Source organism: Arvicola amphibius, chromosome 2 (genome assembly GCF_903992535.2).
Source record: "Arvicola amphibius chromosome 2, mArvAmp1.2, whole genome shotgun sequence".
Taxonomy (NCBI): Eukaryota; Metazoa; Chordata; class Mammalia; order Rodentia; family Cricetidae; genus Arvicola; species Arvicola amphibius.
The window spans coordinates 7,664,566-7,680,065 of NC_052048.2; the positions used below are offsets into that span (position 1 = coordinate 7,664,566).

At 44.9% G+C, this 15,500-nt stretch overlaps 1 long non-coding RNA gene across 1 annotated transcript; it reads left to right on the forward strand.

Moving 5' to 3' along the window:
* The first annotated feature begins 630 nt into the window (after nt 1–630).
* LOC119807683 lies at nt 631–14,066 on the forward strand. Its single transcript, XR_005284327.1, has 5 exons — nt 631–880; nt 1,019–1,074; nt 4,674–4,765; nt 8,277–8,398; nt 12,719–14,066. It is a non-coding gene; the product is annotated as an uncharacterized LOC119807683 (long non-coding RNA).
* The last annotated feature ends 1,434 nt before the right edge of the window (nt 14,067–15,500 follow it).

Here is a 15,500-nt window from a genome sequence, read left to right on the forward strand (position 1 = left end):
ACTTCCTGGTTACCGGGTGAATCTTGATGTCATGTATTCGCTACCAATTCAAATGGAGACATTTTGGAGACCCTGGACCCAGCCAGACAAGATACTGTGCCTAGCTGGTGCTGTAACTCTCTCCAAAAGGCCGCTGCGTTGCTACACCACACCACCTGTGTAAAGATTTCCGGGAACATGGGCCCATTGCTACTCTTCTCTTCCTTTTGTTATGAAGTGGGTTTGTTGATCAAGGCTTTGTGAGATGTCATGGTGGTGTGTAGACGTTTTGCAGGTCTTCTGTGGGTGTCCATCCAGCATAAGCAGTCCAATGCCTATGAGCACAGGAGGGAGATTCACTCACTGGTGGACTGAGGACAAGATAGTTCTGAGCCACTCTGCAGTTCACTGTATATTCTGAAACCACAAGGTGGGGCAAGCAAGCAAGATTTTATAGACGTCTATGTGGCAGTCCACTGGTTGTTAGGGGCAACGGCCCATTATTCCAGCCATTTCTTCAGGTCATTGTGTTCCAGCGAGCAACTGAAGTCATGCTCGGCCAGTAGGCGGTACAAGCCGTGCTTTTAAGTGAATCACTAAATAAATCATTATTTAATAATTAGTCTTTTCTACCTTATTCTACTTCAGGAAGAATACTGTGTCAGAGTTCAGTGTTGGAATAAGTAATTGGCGATGGCCGGGGCTCGTTTGGCACTGGAGAATAAAATGACCATGCTGCTGACGCAAGAATGACCTCGTCCCTGTCACCTCAGCCTTTCGTTTATGAGTTTCCAGGGCAACGGCCAGACTGGCAGAGAAAGGAGGCTGCTGGTATCTGGAGAACAAGTTGATTTATGCATTTGATTGCTAAAACACTTCTCTACTAAGAATTCATCCTTTGGTGAGCACTAGCGCGGGACACAAATGCTTTCACTTTTCAGCTCCTCTTTCTGGGCCGTCAAACTGCATATCTTTCCTCCAAATTACTTATTTAAGTGATTAATGTCCTCTCCTTCCTGCTTCCCCTCCTACTGACTAGGAAGCTGATGACCCTCTTACCTCCACCGGCCGAGTTCTGGAATCACCGCTGTACAGGTACCACCATATCTGGTGTTTTCAGTCACATTCTCCCCAGGTTTACAGTCACACAGCAGAACCATTGCATACAGTGCATGAATTGCTATGTAATGTCCCGTGTTCTATAGCTGTCCATTTTCAGACCGTGCTTGCGTATCATGAACCTCCTGCAAGCCAGGAGAAAGTCGCCTCTCCCTCAATCAGCTGCTCGTGGGGAATTCTCCGAGAGAACTTTAGTACTGGTTGAGAGAGATGCAGGTCACAGGAGTGGGACCCTGGGTATTTGAACCACTTGGTCCTGTTGAAGTGTAAAAGGGACAACTGGAGCAGGAAACCAACCACTGAGCACCCTGACTCTGAACCCAGAGCCAGTGAAAGAAACACACCCTGTATTTGAAACCTGAGCCAGGGAAAGAAACATCTTTATCCCTGAACTTAGTACTAAAAACATGTGCCCTGACTCTGAAACTAGTGTCAAAGAAACATACTTTGTCCCTAAATCAGAGCCAGTGAAAGAAATATGCCCCGGTCCTAAGAGTAGAGCCAAAAAGCTAAAAGTACCAGTGAAAGGAACACAGTTTGAAATGAAGGCAGAGCCAACTCTGCTCCTGACTAGCTAAACTGGCCAATCCCTGAGCAGGTAAAAACTAACCAATCCCCCTTCTCCCTGGGAAAACTCCTATATAAGCCTCTCTGCTGCCTCTCTGTCCCTTCAGTTAAAGGCCACTGTTAATCCCTCCCTGGCAAAGGCAGCCACTGTCCTGGACTCCTTCTTCCCAAGTAAATCTCTTTCTCAAAAGAGTCTAGGGCAAAGACCTTCATTCACCAGCACAGACTAAAGAACCTGACAGGGACGTCCCTTAGGAGATTGAGCTGAAAACCTTGCTGAGACACTTTCTAGGGGGCCTCAGCAAGGCAGAGCAGAACAGAAGAACCTTGCTAGGATGCTCCGGAAGCCAAGTGTTAACAAAGAAGAAACATCTTGGGCCAGAGAAGAAGCAAGCGAATAGCTCTGCTAAGATGTTCCCTAATGGGAACAGAGCAGAACTCAGCTGCAGCGGCTCTCTGGGAGAAAAGCAGGATCCTTATATCCCCCGCTGAACCCCAGCTTCAGGTAGCCTGGCTTCCCGATAGTCAGGACACCTGTCCTCCAGGGCTGAGATGTTCTATTGTTCTAGCCTCCAGAGCTCTCCTATTGTAGCTCTAAGTTTATCCTGGCTTCCCGATAAGGCAGGATATCTCTGCAACATTAAACTGTAACACATTCCCCTACACCTGCAAGTTACATGTCTTCTTGGGCCTAATCATATATACATACATACACACATACATACATACACACACATATATGATACATATACATTATTACATCGTATATGTCATATCATGCATTATTTATGCATATACATTATTATATATGCTCACACACATATATGCACAATATATGTTATGCATTATTTCCATTAGATGATAGAGCATGGCCGTGCATACTCAGTCTTCTGGTCTCATGTATTAGACAACAGACATTTCATTCATGTTCAACTCACACGGTAACTTGGTGGCCCCTGATCAAGCACTTACCCTCTACAAAGGCTCAGTAACAGACTAAGAGAGGGTTTTCTTTTGCCTCAAAAGAGGAGTATTTTCTATGGATGATGTTGGGCCCTTGTTCTAAAAGTCTTATGTGGTGACTTCACCTTCAGGAACCTCTGAAGGTCCTGGACCACAATAGCTACCACTACTTTAAAGACTGCTTGCTGCTTGTGTTTTGACTCGTGACTCCAGCAGGCACAGCAGCGTATGTGGGACCTAGGCCTGGTTTCTCTTGTTCTGGGTCCCGCTCCAGGGTAACTGCTTTTCCCACCACTCAGTAACACACCGCACTATACTTACTCCCAAATTCAAAGAGGCACCTGCCATTGTGATCTTGCTTGGGGTTGGGGACCGGGTGAAATGAGTGACACCTGGAAACCCCCTCCACCATCGGTACCTTACAACCTTACAAACTTCACATATGGCATGTATGTAGTGTGTGTGTGTGTGTGTGTGTGTGTGTGTGTGTGTGCGCACGTGTGCGCGTGTGCGTGTGTGTGTACATGTGTATGTGTCTATGGCATGAATGTCAGAGGACACTGTGCTTGAGGTGGCTTGCTCCTTCTCCTATGTGGGTCCTGTGTGAGCATTTCAAGTCATCAGTCTTTTTGGCAAGTACCATTACTACTGAGCCACTTCCCAAACTCTCTGAGGTTTCAGATTTCTCATACTCTGATAGGGGAATGTCTGCCCAGCAAATCTAGTGAGGTTGTTTTCTCTTGTTCATCAGATTAAATGAGCAAAATAGCATCCACGTACTAGCCTGGAGTGATATCTTCCAAAAGGAAAAGATGATCATGATCCTTGCCTGCTAAATTAGCATGTGAAGCTGAAGGCTAGCATGGGTCTGAGACAGGATGGCGAAGGTGTATTGTTGGCCTTGCCAGAAGGAAAGCAAATCTATCCTGTGGGTCTTCAGGAGAAATATGGGGAAGAAAAGAGCTAAACATTTACTAGACCCACCCATAACTGCATATGAGTTACCAAGGTATGCATTAATTTGTTTGCCCAACAATTAAAACAAAAACACATCTGGTACAATGGCCACAATTGGAGGTGCAGCCTGGCGAAGCTCACGACATTCTGGAATCTTTCTCCGTGACCCATTTGTTTTCCTTACAGGCAAGGCAGGTCTAGACAAGGTTGTGGTAGGAACTCCTCACCCCCTTTGCATCTATCATGTTTTCAGTGTTGCACTGACCTTGGCGATCCTCCAGGAATGCAGCATTGATTTAGATTATGATTGCTCTAAATGGAAGGGCTCTGTCGGCCCCACTTAGCTTCTCACACCGTCACAGTTTGTGTGCATTGGATCAAGAACCCATGTTGACATTATATCTACTGCTAAGTATGTTCAATACAACTATGTGTCTGGGACTGGATTGGTTCAGGGATTTGCTGTGATATGGACATAGGGTGACCCCTGACCCCCATGCTCATCCACTCAATAGCACTTATGGTCACCTGGACCTATCATCATGTTATAGACAGTGTCCAGAAGTCCCCCAAAGTAATGAACATTTGATTTTCCCTTGTGTACAGATATCCTAGTTAAAGGCTAAAGGTCCCTTTAACGAAAAGCTGGGAGAAATATTAACCATATAAATGTTTGATTGAGGACAAAGGTTTTCTCTCTGACTCCAATGATTCTGAGTCTGTAAACCAGCACAAGTTTAGTGATTGGACAAGAAGATTAACTTTCTTTTCTTTTCTTTTTTTTCTTCTTTTACTGTATTGGAGGTGATTTGAATTAGGAGCTTGTTAGCTTGACATAGAACTTAGTTTTTTCACATATGGGTTGAGAATTGAGTCTGTGTCTTGTTCGTCTCACTCCTAGGCTTACTGTGATTAAGGTCTTAAATTTGCATAAGTCAACTATTTTTGGGACCTGCTTGGCTCCATTGTCCACTATGGTAGCTATATCTATGTTCCCATAGATAGCTAAACACTGGCAGTTATCCACTGATACCCAAGGACTACCACTATGTTTACCTTTCCCCATTTAATGGCTGTGTTTCCCACAGTTTGGTCTAGCCTAAGGAGCAAGGCATCATCGAGCTCTGAAGGAGGTCGGGGTTCCCTTCACAAATCTATTGTTTCACACTACCTAGAAAAGGTATGTACCCTCTTTGGAGTGGACAAGTGTGTTGTAAATGATGAATGAACTTGGCATTATGGCATCTCTAAGACTTTGGACTGCTTCTCTACATTGAATCAAAGCACGTTGAACATTTCTGATCCCTCCACAGCAGATTGTGCTTTAATCTACGCTGCAGTCAGTCAGTCAGTCAGTCAGTCAGTCAGTCAGTCAGTTAGTCAGTCAGGAGAGCTGCTGTAACTCTGCCCTGTTCCTTGAGCTGAAACACTCCTAAGTTATCGGCCTGTCTCACCCTTGTGTTCTATTCAGAGTGCTTTGAGCACTATCCAGCTGTATTGGAGGTGACTTTTTGCAGTTATTCAAATGTCAATTGTTTTCTAAATTTACCCCAGGGACACAGGCTGAAATAATGTTATTTTGGGTGTACTTCACCAGAGCCCATATAATATATGAAATGAACGACCACTCTCCTGTATTGCCTTAATTAATCACCTCAGTCTTCAACTTCTTTTATAAATTATTTTTTTCACTAATGAAAATTAAGACGCCTAGCCAACTCCATTGCGTGACAGGAGGTATTCTTGTCTTGCAGTAATACTGAGTCAGTGTGTACCCAGGTGAAGCTGTTCTTTTTAATATCCTGATTTACATTCAAGAAAATCAGTAGCCATGATTTCAGTTCCAAATCTTAAGACCCATGGATTCCAGCACTGGACATCCTTGTGGGAGCTCTCTTCTAGACTGGCTCCACACTGCTTCTCTAACTACACGACTCACATGCTCCCGTTTTCCTTTCAGCTTAAATTAACTTGTACTCTTGTTTTTTCTCAAAAAGGGCATCCCCCCAAAATTTTGAGACAGGGTCTCTCACTGAACCTGGGGTTCACTGATTCGTGTTATTTGGCTGTTCAGTAATCCCAGAGGGTCCTCCTGTCTGGCGGCCCAGTGCTGGAATACGGCTGTATCTCAGGTCCTCACTGCACAGCATGTACTTCACTGACCGAGTCACCTCCTCAGTTCCTGTTATTTCAGATTTAAAAGGATCCGTTAGGAACTTTGATTCCAACCAACTAATTGTGGCTGTAGTGAGCATGTCATTATTCCCTGTCGAGGACTGGCCTCAACAAAAATACCTCTTGCGAGTAATTTTAGAAATATAAGTGAAGAATACAAAGATGCATAAAAATAATAAGACAGAAACCATAGAATAATACTGGGAGCGTAGTCCAGTGATTATTGAAATTACCGGCATTTATTTTTCCACAGCTTTTATGCCCAAAGTTAATGGGTGGGTGGTGGTGGTGGGCGGGGGGGGGGGGGGGGGAGAAGGTAATAAAAGACTTTGTTAGCATGATACAAAGGTTAACTCACACAGTCAACTGCTTCTTCACTCTGAGACATCAAATCATTAGCATTCTGTTGTCCAGGTAGGGAAGCTGCTCTAGGAGGTGGCTCCTCTCCAGGTGACCTCACTGTTACAAAAGAAGGAGCAGAAGTGTGTTTGTACTTCTTGGCCATCTGTCAGAATTGAATGGAGCTATCTTAATGTCAAAAGAATCAAGCAGTCACATCCTGGGTGGGGACTTGCAACTATGCTTGTCACTCGTCACTCCTGACCTTCAGACAAGGTGCCAACGAGGCTGCATTTTTCAGCCTCCATAATTCCCTAAGTAACTCAGCACAACAAATACCAACCTAGAATTTGTATTATAGTAAGTATTTTAACTAAAGATGGTTGCACATGTTATGTGAAGGAACTGAGTGTCCGCAGAGTTTTGTATCTACAGAAAGACGTGGAATCATGTCTTGAAGGGACAGCTGTAGACAGTTGTGTGTAGATCTAATCTGTGCAGCTCGTGGATGCTTGGGACCTTATATCCAACAGGGTCATATGTGCATGTGGCCTGTGCATCCCTTTCTAGATTGCTTCCATGATGTGTGTATTTGAGCTGAGAACAGTCATCTTCCTGCCTCTGTAGTGACAATACATGATGAGCAAGTCTGACTTGTGTGAGTGATGCGGCTGTAGGTAGAATGGCCTCTCAGAGGTCATTCTATGCTGCTATGAGGCTTATGGGACATAAAAGACAAGAACAAGAGATAGGCGGCCTACAGGAAGCCACCATAGGGTGCTCTACAAACAGGCAGTGGGGAGAGAAATATGAATGGTGATAGATAAAAAACAATAGATTTTGGATGTTTAAGGGTAGAAACTAAAACCAATTGGCTGACTATATCGTAAATTAGTCCAATATAAACAGAAAATATTAAAAGGAAAATCACTCCGTTTCAAACATGTACATACAGACTTTTATCCTTTTTACTCCTTGAACAAAATAAGGCAGCATAGATTTCTGTACTCAGTGATGATATTATACTAGGTACAACAGAAGCTCTAGTGATGATCACATGAGGACATTCATAGATTATATGCAGGGGCTGGAGAGATGGCTCAGCCATTGGGGGCTAGACGCACAACCGAAAATATAGATTATATGCAGATATTCTGCCATCTCATGTCATGGGTTGAGCACCCGAAGATCGTGCTTCTGCACAGGTACTGAAACAAACCCTTCACATGTGCCAGGGTTGACTGTATGCCCAGTTCAGAGGACCCTGAGCAGGTAGGCTGGGCTAACGTGATGAGAGCTCGGTGGGTAAGAGCACTGCTGTGCCATCCTGAGGACTTGAGTTCAGATCCCAGCACCCATGTAGGGTGGCTCCTAAACAGCTGGAACACCCACTCCAAGGAATATGATGCCCTCTTTTGGCCTCTGAGTTCACCTGAACACACACATGCAAATAAAAGAAAATAAAAAAGAGCAGGTAAGCCCTATAGAAGAAGAATGTTAACAGAAGCAGTAACTGTTAGGAAAAAATCCTAAAATGGTTGGCTCCCCAGTGCAAAGAAATTCAATTAGGTCAGATCAAACCAAATTAAAATGCCCATCGTTTTATTAAATACGGCACTCTTAGGTGGCCTAGCACATGGCAGAGAGACAGGGAAGGAGGGAGCACATGCAAGCCCAGAACCATGTATTTCTCCTCTGGGAGCCTACTTAAACACCTTGTGGGAGTGGTCCTGACCCTCCCCCGGGGTATGCTGGGATTTGGAGTCCAGACTAGTGCAATGTGCAATTCCTCGGCCAAGGGGGCTGGGATGGATGCCAGGGGTTGAGGGCTATGCTCCAGATTTAACAGTAACTGAGAGCTCATAATATATATATATATATATATATATATATATATATATATATATTTCAAGACAGTGTTTCTCTGTAGCTTTGGAGCCTGTCCTGGAACTAGCTCTTGTAGACCAGGATAGCCTTGAACTCACAGAGATCTGCCTGTTTCTGCCTCTGCCTCATGAGTGCTGGGATTAAAGGCATGTGCCACCACCACCCGACTCATATCTTTAGGAATGTTGGTGGTTATGTGGAATCTTTGAAGTTCACCATTTATTATGCTGTAATTCGATTTTAGAGGAATGAAAATATGAACAGCTGAAATGATGGTCTTTATGTTACAGATACAGAATGTAAAGACACACAGAAGATAAATCAGCAAAGCTATGATCCACCATTATTAAAACAAAAACATATCCTTTTTTAATAGAAAGAAGATTTTTATTGAGGTACAGTATTTCAGAGGGTGAGTATATGATCAGCATGGCAAGGGGCATGGCGGCAGGTAGGCGGGTATGGTCCTGCAGGCAGGCACGCATGGCAGCAGGCAGGCAGGTATGGTACCGTAGGCAGGTTGGCAAGGCATCAGGTGGGCAGCAGGCAATTAGGCACGTCAGTATGCAGGCAAGCATGGTAGTAGGCAAGCGTGTATGGCAGGAAACAGGCTGGTAATAGTGCTATAGGCAGACATGCATGGCAGCGGGCAGGCAGGAATGGTGGTGGAGCAGCAGCTGAGAGCACACATCCTTAAGACAATAACAGAGAGAGAGAGAGAGAGAGAGAGAGAGAGAGAGAGAGAGAGAGAGAGAGAGAGAGAGAGAGAGAGAGAGAAGAGAGAGAGAGAGAGAGGAGAGAAAGAAAGAGAAAGAGTAAGATGGTATGAACTACTTTTGGAACCTCAAAACCCATGCCCAGTGGCACACCTCCTCCAACAAGGCCACACCTCCTCCAACAAGGCAACACTTTGTATTCCTTCCCAAACAGTTCCACCAACTTGGGACCAAGATTCAAATGTCTGTACCTATGGGGGCCACTCTTTCAGACCATCACAGCTCCTTCCCTCTGGGTGTCAGGGGCTGTGGAGGAACTCTGGGTTCTATCCTAGCTTTGCCATTTCCCAGGTGTGCAGAAGAAATAAGAGACTTTACCTTGATGCCCAGCCTCAGTTTCTCCTTCTGGGAAGTGGGAGTTGGGGTCACGGCAATCTGAAAGATTTGTCGTTAGATTTGGAGGGGATAACACTCAGAGCAGGCGCCCATGAGCATGCCGTCCTTCTGTTACTGTAAGTTAGAAGCAGCTTGCTGTCTGGCTTGGGCTCTCACTCAATGCTTGCACTCAGCATGCTGCACACGCACTGGCGTTCCTGCTCTACACACCTCCAAGCTCTAACCTGTCGCATGAATAATAAAAACCCAGAGACAGAAATTGGGGTTCAACCCAAAAATCAGAAAAGTAAGGCAGCCAAACCACTAGGGAAGTCTTACTTCTACCAAGGCTGGGTGACCATAGACTAAGCCGACTAAGCCTCTCTTTCCTCCCATTTTATATTCCCTCTAGTGTTGGGATTAAAAGCGTGTGACTTCCTAAGAGTGAGATTAAAGTGTGAGCCTCCAACACCTGGATTTGTTTCTGCATTGATTTTGCGTAGCCCAGGCTGGCCTTGAACTCACAGAGATCCATCTGCCTCTGTCTCCCAGAGCCTCAGATTAAAGGTGTGTGTCACCATTACCTGACCTCTAGTGGCTTTAGCTTTGCCTCTGGTCTTCAGGCAAGATTTATCTATTAAAATAGAAATAATACACCACTATAATTACCCAGGGCCTTCCCATGATGACAGAGACCTTCTGTGAATAATTTAACTTCCCCTCGGCTTTTAGAGTGACAGAACTTATTGGTTAGGAGATTTCTCTGAATTCCTCCTCTATCCCTTTGAGGCAGGGTCTCATGGTATAGCTGTGGCTGGCCTGGAACTCACCATTGTAGTTGGGCTGGTCCCAACACACAGGGATTGAGTGACTGCTCTGTCTCTGCTACCCAGTGCAGGGATGAAAGGCATGTGTCACCACTCCCCACTTTATTTTTATGTTGAAAACATTTTTGATAATCTGTCTGAAAATATTTCTATAGTTTTTAAACAATTCCAAATACCTCCCATGCAAAGAAATTGTAAATCAGAAGGATGGGGTGGGGGGGGGTGTAGCTAAACAGCACAATGCAGCGTTTAGAAGCCTGGGGTTCAATTCCCAGCACCAACAAACAAACAAAAAGAATAAGCTGTTCTCAGTCATTGTCTGAAGGGGACAAGGAGTGGCCTAGCGTCATGCTGTAGCACTGCAAAGATGAGACAGTTCTTTTTAAAAAGTATTTACTTTGTGTTATGTACGCATGATGGCAGTTGCCTGCAGAGGCCAGAAGGTGTCCGATGTCTTGGAACTGGAGTTGCCGATGCAGCCACCTTTCATGGGCCCTGGGAACAGAGCATGGGTTCTCTTCAAGAACAGAGAGTGCTTTTAACTGCTGAACTGTCTCTCTAGTCCCCAAGATAAAATAATTCTTGATTCTGTATAGAGGACAGGAAGGACCTTGATCCTCAAACACCTTTTACTTTGGCTGTAGAAAGAAACGGTGCTGAAGACAGACCTGGGCACAAGCCCCATTCCATGGCTCTTCTAGTGGATTGATTTGAGATGTCTGAGTTAACAGGTTTAGGGGAAGCAGACAGCAGATAGTGTGCAGTCCATTGTCTGTTATTGTGAATGCCACAGCCATACGGCCTGCTGTGTACAGCTGGGAAAAGCAGTGTGCATCTATAAAATTGGTAGGGTTTGGGTTAGTTAGCAACATCTTAATTCTTAATATAGCTAAGTAAAAATCACATGACTGTGCTGGTTGATCTTTGTCAGCTAGAGACTCTTGGGCAAAGGGAACCTCCGTTGAGAAGCTGTGTCCATAGATAGGTCTGTGGACATGTCTGTGGGGGAATTTTCTTGATTAGTGACTGATGCGGGAGGACTCAGCAGCCTGTGGGCATCGCTCGGCGTGTGGTGCTAGGTCACACACAGAAGCAAAGTGGAAAAAAACCTTGAAAAGCAAGCCAGTAAGTAGCACTCCTCTGTGGTCTCTGGTTCAGCTTCAGCCTTGAGGTCCTACTTGGCTTCCCTGGATGACAGACTAAAACCTGTAAGTCAAGAACACAGCACGAGTCGTTTCTGGTTAGTGTTTATCAGAGGCACAGACATAAACTAGGGAACTGATACACTGAAAGAACAAAATCTAGTGAAATAAAGCTACTGAAACAACATATATTCTCTGAGTTATGACCGCAGAAACATTAGATTACCAGAAAAGGAAACAATAAAAAAGATATCTGTATTTTATTAATTTCCTTAGTTGACTAATGTGGATAACGTGGTTTACTGTCTGGTGAAGACAGTAGATGGCGCTAGAAGTACGCAGTCATGGGAGCCCAGGGTTTTGATGCAAACCATCATGTAATTTATATTTGGTACTTAAAATTGCGTCAGATGCTGTCCCCAAAGTGAATGATTTATTGTGCATATATATACTGTGACTTGTTCAGAATTTATTTTAAAATTTTGTTTGAAAAGCTGTGCATTTTATTTGAGTATAGATAGGAAATGTCTCTGAGGGTCCCCCAACTATAATAAGGTGCACATGTCTGCACTTAATTCTATGTGATAATTTAATAAATTCGTCATTTCAGTGCCACATTATCTCAGGTACAGAAAGAACATTCCTTGGGCACTAACCAATGGGTTATGTCTCCAGTATATTTTAAAAGATCAATTCTTTCTTTCCTTTCCTTTCCTTTCCTTTCCTTTCCTTTCCTTTCCTTTCCTTTCCTTTCCTTTCCTTTCCTTTCCTTTCCTCTCCTCTCCTCTCCTCTCCTCTCCTCTCCTCTCCTCTCCTCTCCTCTCCTCTCCTCTCCTCTTTTCTTTTCTCCTTCCTTCCTTTCTTTATTGTACATTCCTACCGCAGTTTCCCCTCCCTCCTCTCATCCCAGTTTCTTCCTCTACCTCCCATCTGCCCCTCTCCATCCATTCCTCTTCTGTTTCTACTCAGAAAAGGGCAGACTGCCCATTGATATCAACAAAACATAGCTATCAAGTTGCAGCAAGACTAAGCACCTCCCATTGTATTAAGGCTGAACAAGGTAACCCAGTATGAGGCATAGAGTCCCAAAAACCAGCAAAAGAGTCGGAGACAGGCTCTCTTCCCACTGTTAGGAGTCACACAAGAAGACCAAGCTACACAAATGTCACATAAGTGCAGAGGGCCTAAGGGGTCAGTCCTATGCAGGTTGTTGGTTCAGTCTCTTTGATTCCCTATGAGCCCAGCCTAGTTGATTCTGTGGGATTTTTTTGTGATGTCCTTGAACCAAAAGAGCAATACTTTAAAAATAAGATAATAATTTACTCACTGTTCAAAACAAAATTTTGCTTGTTTTCTTTATGCTTCTTTGCTTGCTTATTTATATATTTGTTTATTTTTTATATGTACTAGATGTTTAGTCGAGGATCTTCTATCGTCCACGCAAGCACTCTGCTGCTGGACTACAACCCTGTATTTATTTACTTTTAAACTTTTAATTTTGGTCTCACTAGTTGCCAAGACAGATTAGATTTATGGTTCTCCTGCCTCCACCTCCCAAGTAGCTGGGTTTACAGGTGGGCATCACCAAGCCTGGTTTAGGATTTTGTCTTCATTTTGAATGGTCAGTGGCACTTAAAGTTTTAATGGTCTCTGCCCTCTACATGTGTTTCAGACCTCAGGACTCCTTTGGATGGCCAGAGCATGTCCATGGCTCTCAGGATGGACATCACTTTTCTTCTGGATTCCTCCATGGATTCTTGTCTGTCTTCTTGCTTTTTCTACTTCTCCCTGATGGCTGGGAATGTCCCAGAGAACAACTTTATGGATTTCACTTCCTTGTCTGTACCTATTTCCTTAGTTGTACCATCCAGGATTGTGGTTTTAATACGAATGCTGACAGCTCAAGGGAGAACTGTTTCCATGTTCCGAGCCATGCCGTCAAGACCCAACTGTATGGGAACTGCCGCAGCAAGTTGAGCGTAAACTGGTGCAGAAGAGAATGTGCGGTTAATCGGGTTGTTTTGCTGTTCAAAGCCATGGGATACATTCCTCTGAGTCCTGTGTAGCATTTTCACAGTGTCAATGCCCAGCTCGACAGTGGGGTTCCAAACGCCTCTCTGAGTTCCAGACATGTAATTCCATAGCCTGTGAAATGATAGTAGATGTGTTCAAAATTTCTCCTCTTACTCATCTCAGATGATGTCAACTTGTCACTGTCCAGACCAACATGCAGGAAGTATTTGTCTCACTTAGTCCAACCCACGGAGAATCCTGTTAGCCAAACTTTCAACGCAAACCCAGAATCTGACCACCTGCAGGAGCACTTGAAAGTCTACCATCCTTCTCTCAAATTATTCAGGTAGTCTTCCAACTGATCTTCCATTTTCCACCCTTATCTAACCTAGTTCTATTTTGCATAGATGAGGCCTCCTAACCTTGTCCAAATGTCATGCCAACCACACCACCCCTCTGCTCGACACCCTGCATGGTGCCTGGAGTCACTTGGGGCAGAACACAGCTTTCCAGCTCCCAGTGAGGTCACACAGCACGGGGGCTGTGGCTGTGACCTCTTAGAGCTCTTCACCCACCGCCCTTCCCTTTCTGTCCCCACTTGAGGCAGCCTGACCCCTTTGACACTTGATCAAATGCAGGAGCACACTCCAATGTCCAGCCCTCCGTGTGAGCTTTCCCTTTCTCTGGGAGGCTCAAACAACTGCACGATAAATCAGATAAGCCACTGCCTTGAACAGATCTGTGGTACCTCAGCTTCTGGGCCTACCTCCAAGGGAACTCTGGCTTACCCAGGGTTTATTCATTTTAGATTTGAAGCATTTATGTTGAGCCTCTGCATAACAGACATCTGGAAATGTGAAGGTGGATTATTTCAGATCACCATGGTCCCTACACGAATAACAGAATAATTTCCACGCAATGACATTATCCTACTAGGTGACAGTCAAAATGGATCACTCTAATTTCTTGTCTTCCTATAAGAAAATAAACTCTTCTCTTACCCTAAATTTGTCTGGGCAAAATGTATATAACCAAGTACTTAGTTTTTAAAATATTAGTTAATTAATTAATTGATGTGTGTGTGTGTGTGTGTGTGTGTGCGTGTGTGCATGTGTGCACACGTGTGTACATGCAGGGCAGCATTTGCATGGAGAGGGCAAAGGAGAACTTCGAGCAGTCAGTTGTATTTTTCCATCTTGGCTGCAAGTGCCTTTTTCCTGGCTGAGCCCAGAACCAAGTCCTTCTGTGTGAAGAGAACTTTTGTTTGGTCCCACAGTCAGGCCTACAGTGACCAAAGCCCAAAGCACAAGGCGATCTTGAAGATTGCATGGCGTCTGGGGATGAAATGACACGTTTGCTTCCGTACCTGGGTCTCAGGAGACGGCTAATGACCTGCAGAGCCCAGATACCCCACCCCAGGTCCCTCTGCAGCAAATCCACCAGGGAAAACACCCTTCCCTTGGTGCTTGAGGAGTGGTTCAGAGTCACACGGTCCTTTCCTCTCTCATGCCCCGGTGTTCGTCGAGTGGCTTTTTAGGCCCAGGGATGTTCTGCATCACTTTTATTTTGGGACTGCCTGTCTTGAAACAGCTGGAGAGTGTTAATGGCCCGGCCCAAGCGCTCAGGTCTGCACGTCCGCTCTCCCCATCTCTGAACAAGGGAAACATCCCGGGCAGTGGTTCTCACAGCACAAACTGGACTTGCAGCCTGGGGATCGTCTTCAGTGGGAGACGAGCTATTTTTCAATTTGGCTTTGGACCAAGTACCAGAAAACGTGAAACCATTGATTACATATGACTCCTTTTGGCCCCAAAGTAAAAATTACACAAACATACAAGAACAACTTTTTATTTTTTCCCACATTCTTTCATTTCCCCAGATATATTGTTTAAATTTGGACTGCCCCACCCCAAGTCCCACGGGAGCGACACTTCCCACATGTAAGAGATTTGCTCAATCCCAAGGCTGCTAAGGGACAGATTTTAAGGTCATGTAAAACAACCTCTGAAGCCCTTGTCTGCCTTTCTTCCCGGGAAGGGAAGGAAGAGATTCTAAATCCCTAGTCGCTGTGAGTGGCTGAGAAACATTTTCCCTGACACCAGCCCTAGCATTACCCTCAGGGCATCCTTGCCCATGGCATCTTCAAGTCCTGGAAACCCAAGAGGAAAGATCCTAAGGGGCGGTGTGGTCCCAAGTCGTACTTCTTCCACCACACACTAAGATGGCTCTCTTAGGAGCTAAGGGAGTCCTTGGAGATTGGAAGTCAGGCTCCGTCCTTGTCACGAGCGGTGCAATTTAGCCCGAAAAGAGGGGTGGACTTTGCACTTAACTTGCATGCCAAGGGTGAGCATCCCATTAAAGCTGAGGAGATGTGAATGGAGTTCTCTTCCCCTATCATTGGCTCTGCTCTCTGACTAAAGCCACTCACAGGGAAAAAAATA